This window comes from Dioscorea cayenensis, unplaced genomic scaffold (genome assembly GCF_009730915.1).
Source record: "Dioscorea cayenensis subsp. rotundata cultivar TDr96_F1 unplaced genomic scaffold, TDr96_F1_v2_PseudoChromosome.rev07_lg8_w22 25.fasta BLBR01002239.1, whole genome shotgun sequence".
In the NCBI taxonomy this organism is placed as follows: domain Eukaryota; kingdom Viridiplantae; phylum Streptophyta; class Magnoliopsida; order Dioscoreales; family Dioscoreaceae; genus Dioscorea; species Dioscorea cayenensis.
Window position 1 is genome coordinate 1 of NW_024088630.1, and position 6,762 is coordinate 6,762.

The window sequence follows — 6,762 nt, forward strand, 5'->3', positions numbered from 1 at the left end:
TTATCCACTTCATGATTAATGGAAATTGTTAGTTGAATGTATGGTGTTTGATTCCATTGATACTGCCAGAATAATGGCGTCACACATTGTTGGATATCCTCGCATTGGACCAAAGAGAGAGCTTAAGTTTGCACAAGAATCTTTTTGGGATGGAAAGAGCAGTGCTGAGGATTTGCAGAAGGTTGCCGCGAGATCTCAGGGCTTCCATTTTGGAAGCAAATGGCTGATGCTGGGACCAAGTTTATTCCTAGCAACACTTTTTCATATTATGACCAAGTTCTTGATACAACGGCAATGCTTGGAGCTGTTCCCCCTAGGTATGGATGGACTGGTGGTGAGATTGGATTTGATGTTTATTTCTCTATGGCCAGGGGAAATTCCTCTCAGCCTGCTATGGAGATGACCAAGTGGTTTGACACCAACTAGTAAGTAATCTTACTGTAAATGCTGAATCTTCAGTATTGGACTTTTTGTTGACTTGAATTTATTAGTTGCATTCTTATTTGTCATTTTGTTGATTCAGCCATTTCATTGTCCCTGAGTTGGGGCCAGAGACAAAGTTTTCCTATGCTTCTCACAAGGCTGTGTCTGAATACAAGGAGGCCAAAGCGGTATGATCTGGATCAATGATTAATTTAATCTATTATGATGAATTATAATATTTGATTAAAACTAAATGCTGCTTGGATCTGTCAACTCATGGAATGAAATGCATGTATTTACCTGGCCAAGCTTTATACACAATTAGCTGATCTCTTATTGACTTATTGTAACAACAAACTTTGGTAAATGCTTCATATTCAATTTTTGGGCAATCAATGTTTAATAATTGAGCCAGGTAATTAAATTGTTGAGAATGCTAGTTTTCACCCCTTTTTTTCTTTCAATTTTGGGTTAAATGGCAATCTGACAGATAGATTAACCATACTATGTAATGGCGATTAAACATGTTTCCAATGCTGCATCATAAAATAATTGCTCCTAATAACTGGAATTCAGTGGTGTTCACCAAAAAAAAAAAGGGATATAGATTCATTTTTTGATACTCTCTTCGAAAATTCACGTGGACTTGTGCACTCTGCAGGTAGCGAGACACTAGTTCTTAACATTCTTTTATGTTTTGCTTAATATCCTCTTCTCATCTGTGTTTCTTCTGCTGTGATGCAGCTTGGAATCGATACAGTCCCAGTACTTGTAGGACCTGTCTCTTATTTATTGCTTTCCAAGCCTACGAAAGGAGTAGAGAAGTCCTTCTCTCTGCTTTCTCTCTTGAGGAAGGTGCTGCCAGTTTACAAGTAAGTCTTTAAACATGCTTCTAGCTATTGTTTATTCATACATATTTGTTTTGCCCCTTTTTCAATCTTAATAAGTTAATTTAATTATCCACAGGGAAGTTATCGCTGAGTTAAAGGCGGCTGGTGCCACCTGGATTCAATTTGATGAGCCCACCCTTGTCCTTGATCTTCAATCTCACCAATTGCAGGCATTCACTGAGGCCTACTCAGAACTAGAATCATCATTTTCTGGTTTGAATGTGTTGATTGAGACCTACTTTGCTGATGTTCCTGCTGAGGCATTCAAGTCAGTGGCCATGTTTATCTTATGAATTTCTATGTTTTCCTGTGTGAAATCTTATTTCTCCCCTTTGCTGTTTTAGGACTATTACTGCCTTGAGCGGCATTTCTGGTTATGGTTTTGATCTTGTGCGTGGAACCCAGACCCTTGACCTGATTAAAGGTGGGTTTCCATCTGGCAAGTTCCTTTTTGCTGGAGTTGTAGATGGGAGGAATATTTGGGCCAATGATCTCGCTTCTTCCCTTAGCACACTTGAGGCCCTTGAGGCTATCGTGGGCAAAGGTATTCATACTTGCATATGAAAAGATTTTTCGTCTATGTATATGCTTTCATTGGTTAATGAACTTTGCTTATTTGTTCAACAGACAAGCTTGTTGTTTCGACCTCCTGCTCACTCATGCACTCTGCTGTTGATCTTGTAAATGAGACCAAGCTCGACAGTGAAATGAAATCATGGTTCTCTTTTTGCCGCACAGAAAGTTGTTGAAGTTAATGCACTGGCCAAGGCATTGGCTGGTACCAAGGATGAGGTACAGAGTGCTCTACAACTATTATTTTTGTGTTACTCCGTTTTTTTATTCTTCTTGTTTCTTTTGTTATAGGGAATAACTCTGGAATAATTGTGCCTCCCTCCTCTAAAACTTGCAAACCTTATGTTACTTTCCCAAATTTGCTAATTGTGTGCATGCATTCCAAATATACCCCTTTGTTGCAAAAGCTTCCCTAGTTTAGATTCCTCCACGGACAACAAAAATCCAGGATAACCTTGCTTACCCCATTGGTTTATTACCACTGCTGTTATTCTTGCTTTTCTTTATTGTACTTGTAGGTAATTAGGCCAATAAATTTCTTCTATCCATTGGATGAGCTTCTGTAAATGTTGTCATTTACATGGCTTCACAATGGAGCCAGCTCTATGGTCAGATTTAATGCTGCTGTGCACGAGGAATGGCTGAATTTCTAATTTTCATTCTCTTGCTATTTGTTATTTTTTGCAGGCTTTCTTCTCATCAAATGCTACTGCTCAGGCTTCAAGAAAGTCATCTCCTAGAGTTAACAATGAGGAAGTTCAGAAAGCTGTAAGTTCTTGATTACCCATATCTATTCTGTGTGAAGTGAGCTTTGTCTAAAAAGCTAACCTTCTGTTTTGTACTCAGGCTGCCGCTTTGAAGGGCTCTGACCACCGTCGGGCCACTCCTGTTAGTGCCAGATTGGATGCCCAGCAGAAGAATTTGAACCTTCCAATCCTTCCTACTACCACCATCGGTTCATTCCCTCAGACAATGGATCTCCGCAGAGTGCGACGTGAATACAAGGCAAACAAGTGGGAACTCTTCATTAAACACACAACTCTGTGATCATTTAATCCTTCTATTCTTATGATAATTAATTGTTTCAATGATATTCCTTTGTCACAGGATCTCTGAAGAGGAGTATGTGCAGGCCATCAGAGAAGAAATCAGCAAAGTTGTCAAGTTGCAGGAAGAGCTTGACATTGATGTCCTGGTCCATGGCGAGCCTGAGGTGAGTTCAATTCTAATTTGTAACTGCAATATAATGTTCTGAGGTATGAGACTTTCTGTGAAAGATACTGAATTAATTTTGATTTACTTTTTTCACAGAGGAATGACATGGTCGAGTACTTTGGGGAGCAGCTTGCGGGCATTACATTCACTGTTAACGGTTGGGTGCAATCATATGGGTCACGTTGTGTGAAGCCACCCATCATCTATGGTGATGTTAGCCGTCCGAAGGCAATGACCGTGTTCTGGTCCTCAATGGCCCAGAGCATGACCTCCCGACCAATGAAAGCAATGTTGACAGGTCCAGTTACCATCCTCAACTGGTCTTTTGTCAGAAACGACCAGCCAAGGTGAGCCTACAAGACAAATTCCTCCGTTTGACCATCACTTGTCTTTCTCTTGTTTGGAAGAATTAACCGTCAATGATATGACCCAGATTTGAGACATGCTATCAAATTGCTCTTGCCATCAAGAAGGAAGTTGAAGATTTGGAAGCTGCTGGTATTCAGGTTAGTTCTTTTAAGTTTTAGCATGCATAATTATCATACATTATGCAGTATATTGTCTCGTGACTATAAACATTTTGATGTTTGTATTCAGGTTATCCAAATCGATGAAGCAGCTCTTCGAGAAGGCTTGCCTCTTCGCAAGTCCGAGCAATCTTTCTATTTGGACTGGGCTGTCCACTCATTCAGGATCACCAACTGTGGTGTAAAAGATACCACCCAGGTACATTCTGCTCACCAATTTTTCTGACGAATTTGTTCTATTATTTCGAACATGAATGCACATTAATTTTGTTATGGTACAGATTCATACTCATATGTGCTACTCAAACTTCAACGATATCATCCACTCGATCATTGACATGGATGCTGATGTGATCACGATCGAGAACTCCCGATCCGATGAGAAACTCTTGTCCGTGTTCCGTGAGGGTGTGAAGTACGGTGCTGGAATTGGTCCTGGTGTTTACGACATCCACTCTCCCAGGATTCCATCGACCGAGGAAATTGCAGACCGTATCAACAAAATGCTGGCTGTCCTCGAGTCGAACATTCTCTGGGTCAACCCTGACTGTGGTCTGAAGACCAGGAAGTACACCGAGGTCAAGCCTGCCCTCGCCAACATGGTTGCCGCAGCAAAACTCCTCCGCAAGGAACTTGCCAGTGCTTAGACTTTCGATGAAGCACCATCGGCGTAATTCTTATAATTTTTGAAGTGTCTTTCCAATAATGTCTTTTTGTGTGCTAATCAAAGCTTAAGTTTAGGAACATCCAAGTATCTCCTTCTTTGATCAATTCTTTGTTTTCCTTTTACTTATCTTACCTTGTGTACTGTATTGAGTTCAATTGTCTTGCAATGCCAAAAGGAATGCTATTTACTATTTGTTATTTGCTTCTTTGCTTCTTTATTATGAATCCATTAGCATATATACATGCATATATATATATATATATACAATATCAAGATGTGCTCATTTTGAAGGTGACATACATTCCAAGCCCCACCAAAACCATAAAAGCAACAGCAACATTAATCAGAAGCTTTCTTTGCTGGCTCTTATCCAAAGCAAGTGAACCGTTCTCCTTCTTCATTCCATTGCCAACCTCCTTTTCCTTCTCTTTCATTTCACTCTTCTTACCATCAGGCCATGAGAACTCTTCTTTTTATCATCATCATCATCATCATCATCATCATCTCTTTAATGGTTTTTCTTAGGCTGCTCCCTCTTCTCCATCTCTTCTTGCACTCTTGTGGTCTGTTTCTCGGGTTAAATTTTCAGGAGGTCACCCAACTTTACTTGGTTTTCAATTCGGTCACCCAAGTTCAAAACGCATAAAAACGATCACCCAACTATGATTTCCTTTCACCGGTCAGTCACCCGACCAATTCCAGCCCTCATAAACCCACGCGGCAGCCGGAACGGCTCTGTCAGCAGGGTTGTGCTGACTCAGAATCCTGATGTGGCATGTCCACGTCTGTTTTGTGATCCCCGTCAGCAGCAACCGGCCACATCATCTTCACCTCAAAAGGGGAAAGTAGACCGTTGAGAAGACATTGAGCTTTTCCTTCTCACCTTCTTCTCATTTTCACCAAAGCAGTGCTTTGTGGTGACGGTCAGGAGCAAAGGACGAGAACCTTACCATCGGTGAGGTAGCAAGGCAAGCAAGAAAGACTTCAGCTGCAAATGGCGGTGAACTGGGAGGTCCGTCCGGCAGGCGACGGTCCACCAGAGTATTGTAAGCTCCATGAAACCCTAATGCCCTTATTGCATTATATGTTTACTTTATAGGTTGTAGTGTCTATTTGAAGCAAAATAAGGTTATGGTTTACAAGTGAAAGTCAGGGTATGTGTTCACAATGCCGAGGGTCCACCAGAGTACATTAATTTTTTCTTTTTTTGTTGTTGTGGTCCCTAGCTAGTAGTTGCATAAGTTTTGTTATTGAGTGGGTGTTTTGGGTTTTTTTTTTCCTTGGATGTCTTGGGTTTTTATGTTGAATGTGGTCCCTAGCTGTTAGTTGTAGAAGTGTTGCTGTTAAATGGGTTTTTTGGGTTTTGTTTTACTCTGTATGTACTAAATTTTGTGTTGAATGTGGTCTCTAGCTGTTGAATATAGAAGTATTGCTGTTAAGTGGGTTTTTTTTTATAATCTGGATGTCCTAAATTTTGCTGTTGAATGTGGCCCTAGCCATTAGTTGTAGAAGTGTTGCTATGAAGTGGATTTTTTTGGTTTTTTTTTATATTAGATGTCCTTGCTTTTTATGTTGAATGTGGTTCCCAGCTTGATGGCCAATTTTAGTCTGTTTTTTTTAATGTGATGTTATTTGATCTCAAACAGTTGTAGAATTTTTTTTGTCAAATAGGTTTTTTTGTTTGGTTTATACTATGGATGTGCTTTCCATCAACACAATTCATGTGGTGCTATGTTCCTGGTTTGAGTTAAAATTTTCGGGAATGTGCTTTCCTTGCCACAAATTCCATATTTCTAAATAAGGGTGTGGTAGAATTGGGTAAATTTAATTATGGTTTGTTAATTTCCCTCAACACAATTACATTGGAAAGCTGGTTTGTGTTATTTGCCTCCATATAACTTTATTTTGGTTTGTGTTATTTTCCTTGACACAATTTTTTTTGATATAAACTTGTAAAGAATTGGTTCAAAGGACTTGTCATTACCTATGTGATGGTTGCATTATGTAGTGATATGTACATTGTTATAAACAGCAGATAAAACAATGAATTAAGCGTGTATATTTTTCTTTTTTTATTTCAGTACCCACAGCTGAGTTGTTTAGTATAAGGATGCACTACATGGTTGGGGGTATAGAGGATTAGGTCGGGTTTGTAGACTTTTTCTTTCGTGGAGATCAAATATCTAGAGTCGGAGTTGCTAGCTATGGCCGGGGAGTTTCAATTAGATGTTGAAGGGTGACCTTGTATGGTGGTCGGATGTGGCGGTGAAAAAGCAGGGGGTTTAAAGGGAGATATGCAGCCGACATGGATGCACTAGCCATAGCTATGGCGATAGGTAATGTGAGGAGGTTCGAGGGTTTGTGTAAAGCTTGCAAGAAGTGGATAGCCAAAGCCTATCTTGAGCAATTTCGAGCAGATCCTTCATGGAAATTAGATTTGGGATTGTCCGGTGTGAAAATTAACCAA

General features: G+C 40.0%; 1 pseudogene; it reads left to right on the forward strand.

Moving 5' to 3' along the window:
- Positions 1-36: 36 nt before the first annotated feature.
- LOC120257635 lies at positions 37-4,482 on the forward strand (annotated as a pseudogene).
- The last annotated feature ends 2,280 nt before the right edge of the window (positions 4,483-6,762 follow it).